This window comes from Arachis ipaensis, chromosome B1 (assembly GCF_059453495.1).
Source record: "Arachis ipaensis isolate K30076 ecotype BB chromosome B1, ASM5945349v1, whole genome shotgun sequence".
Lineage (NCBI taxonomy): Eukaryota > Viridiplantae > Streptophyta > Magnoliopsida > Fabales > Fabaceae > Arachis > Arachis ipaensis.
In genome coordinates this window covers 96,320,983-96,343,690 of record NC_142436.1, presented here as the reverse complement: position 1 = coordinate 96,343,690, position 22,708 = coordinate 96,320,983, and the positions used below count along the sequence as shown (strand labels likewise).

At 38.0% G+C, this 22,708-nt stretch overlaps 1 non-coding gene across 1 annotated transcript; it reads right to left on the bottom strand.

Annotated features, from left to right (window-relative positions):
• Positions 1-21,915: 21,915 nt before the first annotated feature.
• LOC148577561 (small nucleolar RNA R71) lies at positions 21,916-22,023 on the bottom strand. Its single transcript, XR_015903523.1, has one exon. It is a non-coding gene; the product is annotated as a small nucleolar RNA R71 (small nucleolar RNA).
• Positions 22,024-22,708: the final 685 nt, after the last annotated feature.

Below are 22,708 nucleotides of genomic sequence, written 5' to 3'. Positions count from 1 at the left end.
AAATGCTAGAAATAAAGAGCTAAATGTAGATGACGGAAAGTAAATTGCAGAATCTTAAATGGGAATGGGGTAATTGATCATAAAAGTAAATGACAGAAATTAAAGAGAATGGGTAAGATCAGAAATGGCGGGTTCATTGGGTTCAGGAGATGTTGCATTCTCCGAATCAATTTCATTTTCATCTCTTCCTCAATCAATGCACTCATTGATCTCCTTGGCAATCTTAAGTGATCGAATTATAATTTCTTGTAATTCAATCTCTCAAATCTTGATTAATAGCCAATTCCTTGGTCAATTGCTCATGAGAAGAGATGAAGTATGGTCACTGATTATACCACATGCATTTCCCAAATCAAGTGTTGAGAGGATTATAGTCACATATCCATCAAAACCCAATTTGGTCCAGCATGAGAAAGCATTTCTAGCATGATCTCTTCATTCCTCTTTCAAGGTTCAGAAGAGATCCAAGTTTGAATAGCTTCTTTTCCAAGATAACTACCCAATTGGATGAAGATCGAAAGCTTTCAAGTAAAATCAAGAGAAATAATAGAAGAAGAATAATGAAAACTAGTATTGATCCATCAAATTACAACAGAGCTCCCTAACCCAATAAAAGGGGTTTGGTTGTTCATAGCTCTGGAAATTGAAAACAAAGATGGAGAATACATGATGAAACTAGAAGTGCAGAGAAAGTAAAATACAGAGAGTAGTTCTATGCCAAGAGGCTCCCTATAATTTCCAACTCCCTATTTAATTCAAAGCTACTCCTATATATACTACTCTTCTGTTCTTCTAGTTGGTTCTTCAAGTCTTGGGTATGGGCCTTTGGATCTTGAGTTTGAAGCAGTTCTCTTCTTCATTGGGCTTGGCTTTACTTGCAGAGAGAAAGTTTGAAGTGGGCAGAGACTTTAGCTCAGGACGTTAGTGGTGTTAACGTTCAGTGAAAATATAGGTTCGAGAACGTTAGTGACAATCACCTTTTTCACTAACGTTCCTTACCAAAGTAAGAGCCACGTTAACTTCAACTAGTGGCACAAACGTTGCCACTAACGTTGCCTCTATGCCCTTCGCACACGTTACTGGGACTTACCTTTCCCAGTAACGTTGAGAAGTCTCCCCCTTCCCTATGTTAGAGTCCACGTTTAACTTAGTTAACGTGGCTCTTTTAACGTAGGCTTGCCAACCTTCGAGAACGTTAGTGACACTTACCATTGTCACTAACGTTCCAATGTGCCCCTATTTCTCACGTTAGAGTCCATGTTAACTAGGTTAACGTGGCTTCTAACGTGGCCATGCTAGCCATCTCCAACGTTAGTGACAAAGTTGAGTGTCACCAACGTTGGCTCATCATTCCCTTATCCATGTTAGCTTCCACGTTAAGTAAGTTAACGTGGGAGTTAACGTGGCTCATAGTGGCTTATGTGGGCTAATTCCAACGTTAGTGACAATGTTGGGTGTCACTAACGTTGGCGATCACCTCCCTTCTTCACGTTAACTTCCACGTTAACTAAGTTAACGTGGGAGTTAACGTGGCTTATTGGGGCTTGTGTGGGTTCCTTCCAACGTTAGTGACAATGTTTGGTGTCACTAACGTTGTCGACCACTTTGTCTCCTCACGTTAGCTTCCACGTTAACCTAGTTAACGTGGAAGTTAACGTGGCTTATTGTGACTTGGCCAACGTTAGTGACAAAGTTGAATGTCACTAACGTTGGCTTCCCCTTTACTTCTTAAGGTTAGAGGCCACGTTAACTAAGTTAACGTGGCAACTAACGTGGCCACTTATGAGCTTGGTCCAACGTTAGTGATAATGTTAAGTGTCACTAACTTTGGCTCCATTTCCTTTCTTCCACGTTAGAGTTCACGTTAACTTAGTTAACGTGACTCTTAACGTGGGCAATGATGGCTTCGAGAGCATTATTGGCAATTACTTTTCTCATTAACTTTGCAAGTTACTCCCATTCCACGTTAGTGTTAACGTTAGTGTAACTAACGTAGCCACTAATGTGGTTCTTCTTTGCTTCCTTTGTCCTGAAATCAAGCAATAATGTGCATCAAAGTTCTAGTCCAAGTCATGGGAAATGCAACATCCAATTTGTCCTTAAATTCATGCAAAATCCTCATGAAATCATGTAAAGTGCACAATGTATGCTTGAATCAAGATGTAAGTGAATATCTACCCAAAACTAGCTTATTTCCTAAGGAAATGCATGAAACTACCCTAAAAACAGTAAAAAAATGGTTAGTGAAACTGGCCAAAATGCCCTGGCATCACAACACCAAACTTAAAGCTTGCTTGTCCCTAAGCAAGTACTGGAACAAGAGAATGATGAATGGAATACCAAGAGAAATGAGTCATTCTTGTGGAAGTCATGTCCCTGGTTTTATGGTAGTTTCATGCATAGCAACTTAGGTTCATTCCTGGCTTTCAGACCTTTATCATGTCCTAGAATACTCACTGTGATTGCATCCCATGAGACTTTTATTCATTGATCCTTTTGTTGTCATTTCAGGGCTTATTTTTGTTCTTAGGCTAAGTGCTCTGTAAGGGGGCAACTTTTTAAAATAAGCTTTCAGCCAACACTCCCGAACCAGTTGGTTCAAGGTGCTAAGTGTTGAAGCACCCCTAAGGACTTACTTGCTCAAGTCTCTCCCCCATACATACACACCACAGGCATATAGTTTATTTATTTTCTTTTCTTGAGACCTTAGTGTCCAGCACCTCTTTGGGTTACTAAATGCTCTATAGTGAGGGTTACTCTTGATAGTGGATTTTCAGCTGATAATCCCGAGTTAGTTAACCCAAGTTACCAAGTGATAAGGCACCCCTAAGAGCTTATTCGTCCAAGTAGATCCCTCACACAGGAGCACCACAGACACATGCCTCAAGATTAAAACCATTGGTGCCTAGCCTTATTGCTTACTCTTTTTCTTTTATTTTCCAACCTTTATTATTCTTTCCCTTTTTCTTATTAGGATCTTCTTATTTAGCTAGTCTCATGGGGTGTATTCAAAGCATATGATTCAGGACAGATAGTTGTCTTCCCACTTTATGGTTGGACCAACTTAGCTAACTTATGACTATACCATAAACTCATGAACTTACTCCATAGTATGAACTCCTCTCTGGTCTTTAAAAACACTCATTCTCTTTTCATTTGATTCAAAGGGACAAACATACAAGTAAGCTAAGTAAGGATGCAGTGACATAAAGACTAGTGAACATAGACCTCTTCAACACAAAAAACTTAAAAGACAGAATTTAAAAAGGTTCAAACTATTATGGAAGCATGTTCTATTTCATACAAGATCTTCCTTATTCAAAGCATAGAAAAAGATGGACCAAAGAAGGAACTCCACCACCTTTTACTCATGTGGTTACCCATGCTCTCCTCCTTGCTTGTCCTCCTTGTGTCCTTCTTGATTGCTCGTACTCCCACTCCCTTTGCTTTTTCCAATCAGCTTCATCCAGAAACCACCATCTTCCATTTTCTTCTTGAGTGTTTCCTTCTACTGTTTCTCCTTCCTCTCTTCTTGTTCTACAAAATCTTTTTGGACCTCATCATATGTAGGGATGGCATAGTGTAGATGATGCATATTACTAGACATGTAGTTCAACTTGGCTTGAGTGTTTACGTTGAACTCTTCCCTATGTAGTTGCCGTCCTTCATTAAGTACAGTGAACTCATTGAATGCTTTCGTCTGAGCTATTTGCCACTGATTGAGTTCCTGCAAATGCTTATCTTGACGTTCTTGCCTCTCAGTAACTTGGTGGATGGCTTGAGTGAGCTGGGAGTATTGTTCCTGTTGCTGCTCCATTTGTTGTTTCTGCCACTCTTCTTGTTGGCTCATCCAGTTGGACTGAAGGTTTAGTATTTGCTCTTGTCCTTCCATATGTCTCATTCCCAAATCTTCAATGGCTTTTAGAAGGTGATTCATATTCAAGTCGGCTGGGTAAGGATGCTCTTCTTGTTGATATTCTTCCTGATGAGACTCCTCTTGGTGAGCTCCTTCTTTTGCTTTTAGTTTCCCTATTTGTGGCCTTTTTTGTTGCTGAGCAGGTGTAGTATAGACCATACGCTGGATTGTCATTAGCCTCCCAAGGTTCACCCAGTTTGGATTGCTATCCTCAAAGACCACCTTGGCCTTTTTGCATAATCTGAAAATGGTGCTGGGGTACCAAAGTCTTGCACCTGATTCAAGCTTCTCAGCTGAATCTTGAATTCCTTCAGCTATAAGTTCATGCACATTGATTTCTCCACCTTGTAGTAGGCAATGTACCATAGTTGCTCGATTAATATTGACCTCTGAATTATTTGCAGCCGGGAGGATAGACCTCCTCACGAGTTTAAACCACCCCTTGGCTTCCGGGCTAAGGTCTCCCCTTTTGATGAACCGGGGTCTCCCATCTCCATACCTCTCCCAGTCAGCTGCTATAACACAGATGTCAGTCACGATCTCAGTGAGCTCATCATTGTCTTGGCTTTTACTTATCCTTGCATGATAACTGGGCTCATCAAAATGTGGTGATTTCAGGTGAAGAGCTCTTGTTATAGCATTTGGGCTGAAGTCTACCTCTTTTCCTCTTACATAATTTTTGAAGGTTGGAGCCCTGGTTTTGTCTTCTCTCACCACATTTGCGTAGAACTCTTTGATGAGGTTTTCATTGATCTTCCCCTCTGGATTAGTGAGCCTTTGCCACCCTCTTTTTTCAATTTTCTCCCGAATCTGGGGGCATTCGTCTTCATTGAATTGGAAGGTTAACTCGGGCAATATCATTTTGAGCTTGATCCGCTCAAATTCTCGTTCATGGAAGGCAGTTTTGAATCTCTTCTCATCAACAGGAATGCTCTCCATTGGTTCCTTTCTTTTTTTGCCTCTTGGAGCTTGATGATGCCATGAATTTGAGTTGCTGTGTGAGGGGATTTGAAGGTAAGGATGGATGAAGAATTTGGTTTGTTAGGATGAGGTGTGATGAAGAGGTTTTGGACGTCGAAAGTGTGGAGTGTGGAGAGTGGGAATTTGAGTGTGAGGGGTAAGTATGCACTAGGAATCACTTATATAGGGAGATTGTGAGTGAATGGAGGGTGTGGATTGATGGAATGGTTGCTTGATAGATGGTTCGGGTTGTGCATGGAGAAAGGACAAGGATCATCATTTTGTAAGGGTTATTGGTTCGGTCTTCAAGAGTCTCCTTTCTTCAATGTTGCATGGCAACATTTTCCAATGCATTCCTTCTTGAGACAAGTGTGTAGTTCCTCCTCATGAAGTGGCTGAGCCTTTCTCATTTAATTATCCAATCAATCTCCTTCAATGCTCCTCTCTTTTTCCCTATAAAGATCAAATAAGAAAAGTAAGAATTAATATCATAAAAGATCAATTTAAATTTTACGGCTAGAATAATAAAGAGAAGAAAAGATTAGATTGTTTATTCATGAACTCCAACTAACTAACTAAATGTGTATCCTTATATACACATTGGTGGCACCATGGGGTGACACCAAACTTAGTTTGGAGCACTGTGATGAGAAGTTCTGTTCAAAGCTCCAAGACTAGCATGCTCTCAGTTGCATTCATGCTTTCTTGGCACGCTTTGAACACCAAACTTGTTCTTCACTATATACTGCAATATAAGGATTTCACCAAGTGTTTGTCAAGTTTGGGTTGGAATTCATGAATATTGACTTATTCACTAGTAAAAGCTCATAAAACATGGGTTGCCTCCCATGAAGCGCTTCTTTAGCGTCACTAGCTTGACGTTTCTCCTTCATCATGCTTCAAGTCCTCCCCTCTTGCCTTGGACTTATATCCATTGGTTGTATCAATGATCTCTACATGTTCCAAGGAGAGAACTCTGTTGATAGTGAAGACCTTAGGTAACTGAGATAGTACAGTTGGGAGATTAGGGGGGATATCTGGGAAGTAAGCTGAGATCACTTTATCTCCTGGAGAGAAGTCTTCCGTAGGGATCTTCTTGTTCTTCCACCCCCTTGGTACCTTCTTCTTTGTCCCTTTTGATGTTGCCTTGATCTTGGTGACTTCTTCTTCTAAGGGAATTTTGTTGTTGTCTTCACATGTCTCTGGTGGTTTAGGTTCCTCCAGCTTTTCCTTGAGTTGTGACAACTACTTAAATCCTTGTTCATCAACCAAGGGCTTTCCCAGATGGGCTGGTTGTGCTTCAGTGCTTGCTTCCTCTGTCAGTATCTCATTATGATCTTTCCTTGGTTCTTTATTTTATTGTTCTGCTTCTTGTGAGAGTTTGAAGACATTAAAGCTGAGTCGTTCATCATGGATCCTCAATATTAGCTCCCCTCGCTCCACATCTATGAGTGCTCTGGCTGTAGCTAGGAATGGTCTTCCCAATATGATTGGGTGAGTGTGACTCTCTTCCATGTCCAAGATGACAAAGTCTGTGGGAAGAAAATATTTCCCAACCTTTAACAACACATTTTCCACCACCCCTATTGCTTGTTTTTGAGTTTTGTCAGCCAGCCTGATGACCACATCTGTGGGCAATATCTCATTGATCTGCAGCCTCTTCACCAGGGATAAGGGCATTAAGTTGATGCTTGCTCCCAAATCGTAGAGTGCTCTAATAAACCCATATTTCATGAGTTCTTTTGTGCTTAATTAGAGTGATTTATTCAACTCTTCACCTACTTATTCACATTAATTGCATGGTTTTACTTTCCCTTCTTTATTATGTCATATAATGAAAAATATGTTTTCTAAGCTTTAGAATTAATTATTTTAATTACCTTTATTTCCATTCGATGCCGTGATTAGTGTATTGAGTAGTTTCAGATTTTCTAAGGCAGAATGACTTAAAGGATGAAAAAGGAAACATACTAGAATGGAAGGAGAGAGCAAAACGGAGCTTTAAGGAAACTGGTATCCATGCGATCGCATGGATGACGCGATCGCGTGCCAAGCACGAATCAGCAGCAACGTGGCCGCATGACTGACGCGACCGCGCGCCTTAAGCAGAACGCATCTGACGCGGTCGCATGACTGACGCGACCGCGTGGCAAGGAAAAGCTCCGAAAGACGCGACCGTGTGACCCACGCGGACGCGTGACAGAGGCCACGCACCAAAAATTACAGAATACACCCCCAGCGAATTCTGAAGCCCTTTTTGGCCCAGATCCAAGTACAGACAATATAGACCAAAGATTATAAAGTGTGGGAATGCTTCCATTCAAAGGGAGCTCGCATATTTTTACCTTTCAATGATTTAGATTTAGTTGAGAGGGAGATCTCCTCTCTCTCTTTTAGGATTTAGGATTTCTTCTTGTTTTAACAGTAACTCTGCATCCCAGGTTTAATGTTCTTTTAGTGTTACTTCTATTTATTTATTCAACATTTGAATTGATTATTATAATTTGATTTATGAATTCTCTCATGTTACAGACTGTTATTTGAATTAATGATAATTGAGGTATTTTTAGTTTATGATTGTTCTCTTTGATTTAAGTTACCATTGCTTCCCATCTAAGGACCTCTTTATCATTCCAGCAATTTTACTTTTCCCCTTTTGGTTCTGGTTAAGAATTTAGTAACTCAACAGTTATTAAACTCAACATAATTAATAATCATTATCTTGCTAATTGAGCTGAACTTAAATAATCCCAACCTTTTCTGAGGAAATAATTAGGATTCGAAAGTTAATTTAATTAGTCCCTTAACTTTCCTTTACCCTGGTGAAGGTTGACCAAGTGGAGTTCAGATTCAACTTTCATTATTGTTGAGAGAGATAACTAAGTTGGACCTCTAATTTCCCTACCTTGCTAAAAGTTGCTTTACAGTTATTATTTATTCTTAATTGCCATTTAATTCACTCGTCATTTAAATTACTTGCTTCTCACCTTCTAAACCCCGATTACAACCTTTATAGCCAATAATAAGAACATACTTCCTCATAGTTCCTTGAGAAGACGACCCGAGGTTTGAATACTCGGTTAACAATTTTTAAAGGGGTTTGTTACCTGTGACACCCAACACGTTTGTATGAAAGGACTTTTGAAGGTTTAGAAACTATACTTGCAACGAGGATTTATCCGCAATTTTCTAGACCACGCAAAAGTTCTCTCATCATGCTCTATCAAACATTGTTTCCCCTATGGCACAGGGGACATGAAAACTCCCTGGATCTTTTCTTTTCGTAGACAAATGTGGTTGAATGAGGGCACTGCACTCCTTGTTCATCACTATAGTTTGGCCTCCCTTGAGTGAGCTTTTCCTGGGAAGCAACTCCTTCATATACTTGATATATGCGGGCATTTGTTGAATAGTCTTGATGAATGGTATGTTGACATGCAGAGATGAAAACAAATCTAGAAACCTTGAGTATATTCTCTTCTCCACAGCACCATTGAGCAGTTGGGGAAAAGGTGCATAGAGTCTCAGCAGCTCCTGTTGTGAGATTTCTAGTTCTTGATAATCTTTTTCCTTCTTCTCTACTGAGGTATCTTCAGGTTGTTCTGACAGCTTGCTTGGCTTGTCCTCAGTATCCTTATCACTTATAGTGACCATCTTGCAATCTTCCCATCTTACTTTCTTTATTTTTCCTCTCGGATTCTTCTCTGTGTCACTTGGGATTCCATCTGTGGGTTTGGGAATTTTCTCAGAGAGATACCCCACTTGAGATTCCAACCTCTTGATTGTGTCTCCCTGGTTCTTGAAACTGGCTCGCACTTCCTCCTTGAACACCTTGTTGTCTTGAATCTCCTTGCCTATGCCTTCAAGTAGATTATCAATCCTTGAGAGTCTGTCATCAAATGATTGTAGATCGTGATTAGAGGTGGAAAGATGAGGTAAGTTAATTTGGTTTTGATGTGGATGTGGAGAGTTGTTGTTATTGGGGTGTTGATATGGTCTAGATGTGAAATGTTGGTGGCTTGCATTGTTGGGATTTGGGCGTCTTTGATCAAGGCTTTGGTCTTGTTGATTTCTCCACCCAAAGTTTGGGTGATTCCTCCATCCAGGGTTGTAGGTCTTAGAGTATGGATCATGGTTTTGCCTAGGTGAATTCCCAATGTAGTTGGCTTGCTCCTGACTACCCTCTGCTTCTTCATTCACTCCTTCTTGGGTTGTTGATGAAGTGGCAATTGCTGCTACTTGTTCCTCTCCATCTTCTTCGTGAGGTCAACCAGCTGCTGGGTAATGAGCTTGTTTTGGGCCAGCAGAGCATCTACATTGTTTAGCTCCATTACTCCTCTTGTGTTCCCTCTTTCGGAAGCATAGAAGTAGCCATTCTCTGCTACAGTTTCAATGACATCTATGGCCTCCTCAATGGTCTTCTTCTTGTTCAAAGATCCTCCGGATGAATGGTCTACGGCCTTCTTTGACTCATAAGAGAGCCCTTCATAGAAAATGTGCAGCTGCACCCATTCATTGAACATATCTGGTGGGCACCTCCTTGTTAGGTCTTTAAACCTCTCCCATGCTTCATATAGAGTCTTACCATCTTGTTGCCTGAAAGTTTGAACCTCAGCTCTCAGCCTATTGATTCGTTGAGGGGGGTAAAATCTTGCTAAGAATTTGTTCATCACATCTTCCCAAGTTGTCAAGCTCTCCTTTGGGAAAGACTCCAGCCACTTGGCTACCTTATCCTTGAGTGAGAATTGAAATAAGAACAGTCTATAGGCATCAGGATGAACACCATTAGACTTCATTGTGTCACATATTCTCAAGAAGGTGGTTAGATGTTGATTGGGGTCTTCTTGGACACTTCCTCCGAACGAACAGTTGTTCTGCACAAGGGTGATGAGCTGTGGTTTTAGTTCAAAATTGTTGGCGTGGATGGTTGGCTTTTGAATGCTACTTCTACAGTTTCCTGGGTTTGGATTGATGTAAGAGCCTAAAACTCTTCTATCCTCCCTAGCATGATTTGCTCGTCCTCTTCCGCCATGGTTGTTGATGGTAATTTTTGTGGAAAAAGGAATTTCCAAAACACCAGAAACTAACCGGCAAGTGTACCGGGTCGCATCAAGTAGTAAAACTCACTTAGAGTGAGGTCGATCCCACAGGGATTGATGGATCAAGCAACTTTAGTGGGTGATTAGTTTAGTCAAGCTAACATTTAAGTGAAATTGGGTGAGACTTGAAGCAACAGAATGTAAATGACAAGGAATTGTAAATTGCAGAAAGTAAATGTGCAGAAACTTAAAGAGCAAGAAATATAAATTGCAAGAATCTTAAATGACAAGAAATGTAAATTGCATGAAATATAAAGGGGAGTGGGTGCTGGAAATTAAAATTTAACAAGAAAGTGTAAATAGCAATCAAACAGAGAAGTAAAAGGTGCAAAATCATGCAACAGATCTAAACAGAAAAGGGAAATTGCTTGAAGAATTCAAAACAGAAAAGCAGTGCTTAATTTGCAGCAATTTAAAAGAGTGTTGAAGATTTCAGGAGTGGAAGAGACTAGAAAACAAGTCTAGATCTCAAATCCTTCCTTGATCCAACAAGAGCAATTGCAAAATGAAAGTGGAAAATTAAATTGCAGAAGAAGAAAAAGATGAAAGCAATAAAGGAAACTCAGATTTTATGCAGAAGAGGAACAAGGAGATTTCAGATCAAGTGAAACAGAATTCCTTCAATTCTTGATCCAAAATTTAAAATAGAAATGAAAATTCCAGAGAGAGTTCTTTAATCCTACTACTCCCTAGTGGAGCTAACCCCCAATACTTTCTAATGGAGCTCCCCTTTTTGAAAATGAGAGTGATGCCTTTATATAGGCTTTTTACAAAATAAAATGAAATTGAAATGAAAAACAAATTAAATGAAAATCCTAATTCTAGCTTGTTCTTGTGCCTTTGAGTGATGATGTGGGCTTTGCTTGCTTTGGATTTGAAGAGATATGGGTTTGGTTGGCCTTGGTTTAATTGGTGAAGAATTGAATTAAATTTGATTTTTGGACCAAGAATATGCCATGTGACACTCCCAGGGCACGGCTCAGTTGAAAAAGTTAACTGAGCACTCAATCCTCGCTTTTGGCCTTGCAATTTGTTGCGCACCAAGCCTTGCTTGTGGGCGGCCTCGATAGAGCTCAGTTACTTTACTTAACCGAGCGCCCTTGTGTCTTTGAGATGAACTCCACCTTCGAATCATGGTGAGCACCTTTTGTGGCCAATTTCCTTGCTAAAGTAGTAGCGCTTCCTCCTTGCTCCCTTATGTACACGGTTCGAGCCTTGCTGAGTGAAATTTTGTGTGAAGTAGCGCCTTTCTTTGTGCTTTCATTTTGGTGAGGCCCGAAAAAGTTAAATGTTTTAACTGAGCGCTTTTCCTTGCCTTGCTCTCCTCTTGTGCACTCAGTTGGTTTAATGAACCGAGCTTCATTGCCTTGGTCCCTCCTTGGTGCACGTTGCTCTTATTAATAATGCTAATGCATTATAAAGCCTGATGAAATGCATAATGAAATGCATGCTTTCAACGCATTTGGCACTCATTCATTAAATGAATAAGTTCATTCATATCATCCATTCTTAATTGGCATTAATATTTAATGATTTAATGCATGTACTCATCAACGCCTTATTTAATAATGCCAATTAACAATGAATGTTTCATGCATGCTTCCATGTACTTAAAAATGTAATGTATTAACGTAATGCCAATTGCATTAGTAATTAAAGTTGCATGCTTTCATGACTTTAATTAATAATGCTTTAATGCATTAACGTTATTTGCTTTAAACATTTCATGCATGCATGCATATGATATTGATGCATGTGCCAAGGCTTCATGGTCATGGGTCACGCTTTTAAAAGCGTGGCCTAAGGCTCCAAAGCGTGCTCAACTTCAAAGTGTGCCCCAAAACTCTTTTTTTCTTCTTTTTAGCTTATTTTGTGCTTTTTGCTTCTTTTTCTTCTTATTTCCTACAAAATTTTTCAAATCAAAAGATCAAAGAAATATAACATTTAAGCACAAAAGCATTCACTATTTGAGCACAAATCATCAATTTCTTATATGAAAAAGCATAGAAAAACATGACATGGTGACATGTCATCAGTTGTGAGCTTCTTCTTCACGATGGTTTTCCATGTTTTCTTCTATGTTTGGTTCAAAGTATTCCTCAAAGTGTTCCTCCTCTTCTTCAGCACCAACTACACGTTTTTCTCTTGCCTCCCTCCATAGTCTAAGGAAGGTTCTCTCAGGTTCAGAATCAAAGGAGGTTGAAGCCCCGCTTCTTCTCCCTGTCATACAACCAACAAGTACAAGCAAAGAGAATAAGTGCAGAAAGTATATCTGTCAGAATTACTGTTAGTGTAAGTGATGCAATATATCAAACAGTTAGTGGGTTAGTGAAATGAATGGTAAATAACAAAGAAAAAGTAGGGGGATGGGAAAAAATTAACTAAAACAGAAAGTAAATGACTCAGACAGAAAATTAAATCAAACAAAAATAAAATGCTCAATCTAGTTATCCTCTAATTTAATCATTGTTGATGCACAATCAATCCCCGGCAACGGCGCCATAAACTTGATGCACGGAAAACTTGTTTCGTAACAAATTTCCTTCGGCAAGTGTACAGAATTTGTCGTCAAGTAAAAACTCACAATAGAGTGAGGTCGAATCCCACAGGGATGGATTGATCAAGCAACTTTAATTAGAGGAATGTTCTAGTTGAGCGAATCAGAATTTAGGTTGAGAATTGCAGAAAATTAAATGGCAGAAAAGTAAATAACAGAAAAGTAAATGCTAGAAATAAAGAGCTAAATGTAGATGACAGAAAGTAAATTGCAGAATCTTAAATGGGAATGGGGTAATTGCTCATAAAAGTAAATGACAGAAATTAAAGAGAATGGGTAAGATCAGAAATGGGGGGTTCATTGGGCTCAAGAGATGTTGCATTCTTCGGATCAATTTCATTTTCATCTCTTCCTCAATCAATGCACTCATTGATCTCCTTGGCAATCTTAAGTGATCGAATTACAATTTCTTGTAATTTAATCTCTCAAATCTTGATCAATAGCCAATTCCTTGGTCAATTGCTCATGAGAAGAGATGAAGTATGGTCACTGATTATACCACATGCATTTCCCAAATCAAGTGTTGAGAGGATTATAGTCACATATCCATCCAAACCCAATTTGGTCCAGCATGAGAAAGCATTTCTAGCATGATCTCTTCATTCCTCTTTCAAGGTTCAGAAGAGATCCAAGTTTGAATAGCTTCTTTTCCAAGATAACTACCCAATTGGATGAAGATCGAAAGCTTTCAAGTAAAATCAAGAGAAAAGATAGAAGAAGAATAATGAAAACTAGTATTGATCCATCAAATTACAACAGAGCTCCCTAACCCAATGAAAGGGGTTTAGTTGTTCATAGCTCTGGAAATTGAAAACAAAGATGGAGAATACATGATGGAACTAGAAGTGCAGAGAAAGTAAAATACAGAGAGTAGTTCTATGCCAAGAGGCTCCCTATAATTTCCAACTCCCTATTTAATTCAAAGCTACTCCTATATATACTACTCTTCTGTTCTTCTAGTTGGTTCTTCAAGTCTTGGGTATGCACCTTTGGATCTTGAGTTTGAAGCAGTTCTCTTCTTCATTGGGCTTGGCTTTACTTGCAGAGAGAAAGTTTGAAGTGGGCAGAGACTTTAGCTCAGGACGTTAGTGGTGTTAACGTTCAGTGAAAATATGGGTTCGAGAACGTTAGTGACAATCACCTTTTTCACTAACGTTCCTTACCAAAGTAAGAGCCACGTTAACTTCAACGTTAGTGGCACAAACGTTGCCACTAACGTTGCCTTTATGCCCTTTGTACACGTTACTGGGATTTACCTTTCCCAGTAACGTTGAGAAGTCTCCCCCTTCCCTACGTTAGAGTCCACGTTTAACTTAGTTAACGTGGCTCTTTTAACGTAGGCTTGCCAACCTTCGAGAACGTTAGTGACACTTACCATTGTCACTAACGTTCCAATGTGCCCCTATTTCTCACGTTAGAGTCCACGTTAACTAGGTTAACGTGGCTTCTAACGTGGCCATGCTAGCCATCTCCAACGTTAGTGACAAAGTTGAGTGTCACTAACGTTGGCTCATCATTCCCTTATCCACGTTAGCTTCCACATTAACTAAGTTAACGTGGGAGTTAACGTGGCTCATAGTGGCTTATGTGGGCTAATTCCAACGTTAGTGACAATGTTGGGTGTCACTAACGTTGGCGATCACCTTCCTTCTTCACATTAACTTCCACGTTAACTAAGTTAACGTGGCTTATTGGGGCTTGTGTGGGTTCCTTCCAACGTTAGTGACAATGTTTGGTGTCACTAACGTTCTCGACCACTTTGTCTCCTCACGTTTGCTTCCACGTTAACTAGGTTAACGTGGAACTTAACGTGGCTTATTGTGACTTGGCCAACGTTAGTGACAAAGTTGAATGTCACTAACGTTGGCTTCCCCTTTACTTCTTAACGTTAGAGGCCACGTTAACTAAGTTAACGTGGCAACTAACGTGGCCACTTCTGAGCTTGGTCCAACGTTAGTGATAATGTTAAGTGTCACTAACGTTGGCTCCATTTCCTTTCTTCCACGTTAGAGTTCACGTTAACTTAGTTAACGTGACTCTTAACGTGGGCAATGATGGCTTCGAGAGCGTTATTGGCAATTACTTTTCTCATTAACTTTGCAAGTTACTCCCATTCCACGTTAGTGTTAACGTTAGTGTAACTAACGTAGCCACTAATGTGGTTCTTCTTTGCTTCCTTTGTCCTGAAATCAAGCAATAAAGTGCATCAAAGTTCTAGTCCAAGTCATGGGAAATGCAACATCCAATTTGTCCTTAAATTCATGCAAAATTCTCATGAAATCATGTAAAGTGCACAATGTATGCTTGAATCAAGATGTAAGTGAATATTTACCCAAAACTAGCTTATTTCCTAAGGAAATGCATGAAACTACCCTAAAAATAGTAAAGAAAAGGTCAGTGAAACTGGCCAAAATGCCCTGGCATCAATCTCTCACTGGCATTTGAACGCCAGAACTGAACACGGATTGGGCTTTTAACGCCAGTTTTTCACCCTTTTTTGGCGTTTGAACGCCAGACTTATTCCTCTCTGGGCTTTTACTGTCCTTAGAGGGATTTTGGGTAGCAGGTTGCTCATCCTCTGTCAGCTGTTCTTTTCTTGGCTTTCTGCTACTTTGAGTTGAGGTATTTAATGTTTTTCTACTTCTTAATTGAACTGCTTGTCACTCCTCTGTTATCTGTTTTGATAACTGCTGTTTTGTCTGATTCAATTGTGATTCCATATCCTTGTTAGCATTTTTGGTTTCTTATAGCATCTCCTTAACTTCTGCTAACTGCTTTGTTATAGAAGATAGTTGCTGATTGAGTTCAGCAACTTGTTCCTGAGGACTAAAGTCAGTTAATACTGCCTTGGCTTCTTCTTTCATAGAGGACTCATTACTTATGTACAGATGCTGATTTCTAGCAACTATATCGATAAGCTCTTGAGCCTCTTCAATAGTCTTTCTCATGTTTATAGATCCACCAGCTGAGTGGTCTAGAGATATCTGAGCTTTTTCTGTAAGCCCATAGTAGAAGATGTCTAACTGCACCCACTCTGAAAATATTTCAGAGGGGTATTTTCTTAGCATCCCTCTGTACCTCTCCCAGGCATTATAAAGGGATTCATCATCCTCTTGTTTAAAGCCTTGGATGTCCAGCCTTAGCTGTGTCATCCTTTTTGGAGGGAAATATTGATTCAGGAATTTGTCTGATAACTGTTTCCATGTTCTTAAGCTTGCTGTAGGTTGGTTATTTAACCACCTCTTAGCTTGATCTTTCACAGCAAATGAAAATAGTAACAATCTGTAGACATCCTGATCTACTTCTTTGTCAAGTCCTGTGTCAGCAATTTGCAAGAGCTGTGCCAGAAACTCAGTAGGTTCTTCCTGTGGAAGACCAGAATACTGGCAGTTTTGCTGCACCATGACAATGAGCTGAGGATTTAGCTCAAAACTGCCTGCTTTGATGGAGGTATACAGATACTACTCCCATATGCAGCAGTAGTGGGATTAGCATATGACCCCAGAGTCCTTTTGGACTGTTCATTTCCACTTGGATCCATGATGGAGAAAGGGAGATGATATGGATTGTAAAATATAAAAAAAAAAATTTTACAAAAAAAATTTTTTTACAAATTTTTTTTTTTGAATACCAAAAATTAAAAGGAAAATAAAATAAAATAAAATAATAAAAAAATTAACTATAATTTCGAAAATTAGAAAAATAGATAAAAAGGAAATTGAAAATTAAAATAAGTAATTAATTAAAAAGATTTGAAAATGTATGATTTTAAAATTTGAGATTGGAAAAGATAAGATAATATTTTGAAAAAGATATGATTTTAAAAATTTTGACCAAATCAACCTAATGAATTCGAAAATTATGAGCAATTAAAGGAAAGGATATTTTTTTTTTGAATTTTATGAGGAAAGAGAAGAATACACAAAAGACACAAGACTTAAAACTTTTAGATCTAATGCTCCTTGTTTTTCGAAAATTTTGGAGGGAAAACACCAAGGAACACCAAACTTAAAATTTTTATGATCAAAATACAAAGAAGACTCAAGAACACCTTGAAGACTCACAAGAACAACAAGAATAAAATTCAAAGACTCAAGAACATAAAAAGAACACCAAACTTAAAACTTTTAGAAAACTAAAAATAAATTTTCAAAAATTAAAGAAAAATAACAAGAGAACACCAAATTTAAAAGTTTGACACAAGATTTAATCAAAGAAAAATTATTTATGAAAAAGTTTTAAAAGGAAGATACCCAATTACCAAGAACATAAGCACAACGCTCTAGCCAACTGAGCTATAAATTTAACGTGTTTTTTTAAAAAAAGGTAATTAATGTATATAACTTTTTTGAATACTGATCATTTGAAAACGCACAAGAAAAACAAGAAAAGACACAGAATAGGAAAAACTAAAGATCAAACAAGAAAAATAGCAAGAACAACTTAATGATCAAGAAAGAACTATGAACACAAATTCGAAAATTTAAAGGAAAATAAAAACATGCAATTGACACCAAACTTAAAATATGAATCTAAACTCAAACAGAAGACTCAAAGAAAAATTAAAAATTAATAAAGAAAAATAAAATTTTTTTTGAAAGATTTTTGAAGAGAAAATAAAAGACTCTAATTTAATGGCTCTAAATCAAAAAGATAAATTTTTCCTAATCTAAGCAACAAAATAAACCGTCAGTTGTCCAAACTCGAACAATCCCCGGCAACGGCGCCAAAAACTTGGTGCACAAATTGTAAATCACACTTTTCACAACTCGTACCACTAACCAGCAAGTGCACTGGGTCGTCCAAGTAATACCTTACATGAGTAAGGGTCGATCCCACGGAGATTGTCGGCTTGAAGTAAGCTATGGTTATTTTATAAATCTTAGTCAGGAAATCAATAATAAGAGTGATTATCTTTATGAAGAGTAAAAAGCATAAATTAAATAGTACTTGTTATGCAATAATGGAGAACAGATTGAGGTTTTGGAGATGCTCTGTCTTCTGAATCTCTACTTTCCTACTGTCTTCTTCTTCATGCACGCAGGTCTCCTTCCATGGCAAGCTGTATGCAGGTGGATCACCATTGTCACTAGCTACCATCTGTCCTCTCAGTGAAAATGGCCTAAATGCACTGTCACCGCACGGCTAATCATCTGCTGGTTCTCACTCATGTTGGAATAGGATCCATTGATCCTTTTGCGTCTGTCACTATGCCCAGCACTTGTGAGTTTGAAGCTCGTCACAGTCATCCCATCTCAAATCCTACTCAGAATACCACAAACAAGGTTTAGACTTTCCGGATCTCAGGAATGGCTGCCAATAATCCTAGCTTATACCACGAAGACTCTGATCATGAACCAAGAGGCTAAGAGATACACACTCAATCTAAGGTAGAACGGAAGTGGTTGTCAGACATGCGTTCATAGGTTGAGAATGATGATGAGTGTCACGGATCATAACATTCATCACGGTTAAGTACAAGCGAGTATCTTAGAATAGAAACAAGCATGATTGAATAGAAAACAGAAGTAATTGCATTAATTCATCGAGACACAGAAGAGCTCCTCACCCCCAACCATGGGGTTTAGAGACTCATGCCATCAGAAAATACAATATGAAATGTGTAAAATATCATGAGGTACATAGTAAGTCTCTAAAAGTTGTTTTTATACTAAGCTAGTAGCTAGGGTTACAGAAAATAAGTAACTAAGTACAGATAGTGCAGAAATCTACTTCCGGAGCCCACTTGATATGTGCTTGGGCTGAGCATTGAGCTTTACACGTGTAGAGGCTTCTATTGGAGTTAAACAACAGGTTGTAGCCTGTTTCTGGCGTTTAACTCTGGTTTGCAACCTGTTTCTAGCGTTTTACTATCATGTTAGGGAGTTCTTTTGATTAGTTTTATGCTATCTTAGACCTTTAGGGGGGCTGGCCGTTCGGCCATGCCTGGACCTTCATCACTTATGTATTTTCTACACACCATAGATTAAAGTATGGAGCTCTGCTGTTCCTCATGAATTAATGCAAAGTACTATTGTTTTTCTATTCAACTCAAGCCTATTTCTTATCTATGATATACACTTGTTCTTCAACCTGAGGATGATGATGATCCGTGACACTCATCATCATTCTCACCTATGAGCACGTGCCTGACAACCACGTCCGTTGTACTTGCAATAGCTTAAGTGCATATCTCTTAGCCTCCTGGTTCATGATGCATGGTTGCCTCGCCTGACAACCGAGCCTTCCATTCCATGAGATCAGAGTCTTCGTAGTATAGGCTAGAATTATTGGCGGCCATTCTTAAGATCCGGAAGGTCTAAATCTTGTCTGTGGTATTCCGAGTAGGATCTGGGAAGGGATGGCTGTGACGAGCTTCAAACTCGCGAGTGCTGGGCGTAGTGACAGACGCAAAAGGATTACGGAATCCTATTCCAGTATGATCGAGAACCGACAGATGAATAGTCGTACAGTGACAGCGCATTTTGAACCATTTTCACTGAGAGGATGGGATGTAGCCATTGACGACGGTGATTCCCTACATAAGCTTGCCATGGAAAGGAGGAGGAATGATTGGATGAAGACAGCAGGAAAGCAGAGGTTTAGAAGGAACAAAAGCATCTCTATACGCTTATCTGAAACTCTCACCAATGAATTACATATGTATCTCTATCCTATTTTATATTTTAAATTATATTTTAATTATCAAGTCACCATAACCATTTGAATCCGCCTGACTGTGATTTACAAGGTGACCATAGCTTGCTTCAAGCCGACAATCTCTGTGGGATCGACCCTTACTCACGTAAGGTTTATTACTTGGACAAACCAGTGCACTTGCTGGTTAGTTGTGCAAAGTTGTGACAAAGTGTGTGAATTACGTTCCGAGCACCAAGTTTTTGGCACCGTTGTTAAGGATCACAATTTCGTGCACCAAGTTTTTGGCGCCGTTACCGGGAATTGTTCAAGTTTGGACAACTGACGGTTCATCTTGTTTCTCAGATTAGGTAATTTTATTTTAATTTTAAGCTTTTTGTTTTTATTAATTTTATTTTTGAAAAAAAATAAATAAATAATATAAAAAATTTAAATTATTCTATGTTCTTCAAAATTTTTAAGAATGAATTCTAGAGTTTCAAGAGATATGTTGAATCCTGACTGGATTTTAAGCCATGTCTAATCTTTTGGACCGAGGTTTCAACTATCTCAAGAGAAGAGCTTCTTTGTCTTTTCCAGCAAATTAGCTGTTGTATGTAATGTTCTGCTAAAGCTTGGCTGGCCAATGGCCATGTCTAGTGTTTTGGACCGAAGCTTTCACTGAAAGCTTGGCTGGCTAGTAAGCCATGTCTAATTCCTGGACTGGAGCTTTAGACTAACATTGCATGATACCTGGAATTCTCATTAAAAATTTTGAAATCCTTATTTCTCTTCTCCAAGTAATTTTCGAAAAAAAAATCCAAAAAATTAATCAAATCATAAAAACCAAAAATATTTTGTGTTTCTTGTTTGAGTATATTGTCAATTTTTAAGTTTGGTGTCAATTGCATGTTTATCTCTTTCTTGCATTTTTCGAAAATCCATGCATTGCATTCTTCAAGATCTTCAAGTTGTTCTTGGTAAGTCTTCTTGTTTGATCTTTAAAATTTCTCTTTTGGTGTCTTTTCTTGTTTCTCATATGCATTTTTGAATTATTAATGTCTCAACATTGAAAATTTCTAAGTTTGGTGTCTTGCATGTTTTTCTTTTCTTAAAAATTTTCAAAAATAAGTTTTTGGTGTTCATCTTGACATTCAAAGTGTTCTTGGTGTTCATCTTGACATTCAAAGTGTTCTTGCATGCATTGTTTGTTTTGATCCAAAATTCTCATGCATTGAGTCTTTTTGTTGTTTTTCTCTTTCTTCATAAAAAATTCAAAAATCAAAAAAAAAAAATCTTTCCCTTATTTTCTCATAAATTTTCGAAAATTTGATTTGATCTAGTCAAAAGTTTTTAAAATCTAGTTGTTTCTTATGAGTCAAATCAAATTTTCAATTTAAAAATTCTATCTTTTTCAAATCTTTTTCATTTTTTCTTTCATATTTTCGAAAATTTTAAATTTTGATTTTCAAAATCTTTTTCTTATTTCCATTTCATATTTTCGAAATTAATGCTAACAATTAATGTGATTGATTCAAAAATTTTTAAGTTTGTTACTTGCCTATTAAGAAAGGTTCAATCTTTAAATTTTGAAATCATATCTTTTTGTTTCTTGTTAGTCAAGTAATCAACTTTAACTTTCAAAATCAAATCTTTTTAAATTTCTTTCTCAAATCTTTTTCAAAATAAGTTTCAATCACATCATTTTCAAAATCAATTTCAAAATCTTTCCTAACTTCTTTTCTAACTTCTTATCTTTTCAAAAATTGATTTTTAAATCTTTTGACTTTTTGTTTGATTTTAAAAGTTTACTATTTCAATCATATCTTTTTGAAAACCACCTAACTAATTTTCCCTCTCTAATTTTCGAAAATCACCTTCCTCTTTTTCAAAATTCCTTTTTTATTCACTATTTGTTTTAAATTTTAATTTGATTTAATTTTAATCAAATCTCATTTTAAAATTTTCGAATTTTAACTTTAATTTTAAATTAAAAATAAAAATATTTTTATTTTATTTTATTTAATTTTCGAAATTCTCTCCCCCTCATGTCTTTCTAATTATTTTATTTATCTACTAACACTTCTCTTCTTAAAAATTCGAACCATCTCCCTTTTTCTGTGTTCGAATTCTCTCTCTTCTACTCACATAAAGGAATCTCTATACTGTGACATAGAGGATTCCATATTTTCTTTTCTATTTTCTTCTTTTTCATATGAGCAGGAACAAGGATAAGAACATTCTAGTTGAAGCTGATCCTGAACCTGAAAGGACTCTGAAGAGGAAGCTAAGGGAAGCTAAAGCACAACTCTCTGGAGAAAATCTGACAGAAATTTTCGAAAAAGAAGGAGGCATGGCCGAAAATGATAACAATGCAAGGAAGATGCTTGGTGACTTTACTGCACCAAATTCCAATTTACATGGAAGAAGCATCTCAATCCCTGCCATTGGAGCAAACAATTTTGAGCTAAAGCCTCAATTAGTTTCTCTGATGCAACAGAATTACAAGTTTCATGGACTTCCATCAGAAGATTCTTTTCAGTTCTTAACTGAATTTGTTGCAGATCTGTGATACTGTTAAGACCAATGGGGTTGATCCCGAGGTCTACAGGCTTATGCTTTTCCCGTTTGCTGTAAGAGACAGAGCTAGAATATGGTTGGATTTTTAACCTAAAGATAGCCTGAACTCTTGGGATAAGCTGGTCACGGCTTTCTTAGCCAAGTTCTTTCCTCCTCAAAAGCTTAGTAAGCTTAGAGTGGATGTTCAAACCTTCAGACAGAAAGAAGGTGAATCCCTCTATGAAGCTTGGGAGAGATATAAGCAACTGACCAAAAAGTGTCCTTCTGACATGCTTTCAAAATGAACCATCCTGGATATATTCTATGATAGTCTGTCTGAATTATCAAAGATGTCATTGGACCATTCTGCAGGTGGATCCATTCACCTAAAGAAAACGCCTGCAGAAGCTCAAGAACTCATTCACATGGTTGCAAATAACCAGTTCATGTACACTTCTGAAAGGAATCCTGTGAGTAATGGGACGTCTCAAAGGAAGGAAGTTCTTGAAATTGATACTCTGAATGCCATATTGGCTCAGAACAAAATATTGACTCAGCAAGTCAATATCATTTCTCAGATTCTAAATGGATTGCAAGCTGCATCCAACAGTACTCAAGAGGCATCTTCTGAAGAAGAAGCTTATGATCCTGAGAACCCTGCAATAGCAGAGGTGAATTACATGGGTGAACCCTATGGAAACACCTATAATCTCTCATGGAAAAATCATCCAAATTTCTCATGGAAGGATCAACAAAAGCCTCAACAAGGCCTTAATAATGGTGGAAGAAATAGGTTTAGCAATAGCAAGCCTTTTCCATCATCCACTCAGCAACAGACAGAAAATTCTGAGCAGAATCCATCTAGCTTAGCAAATATAGTCTCTGATCTATCTATGGCCACTTTAAGTTTCATGAATGAAACAAGGTCCTCCATTAGAAATTTGAAGGCACAAGTGGGCCAGCTGAGTAAAAGAGTCACTA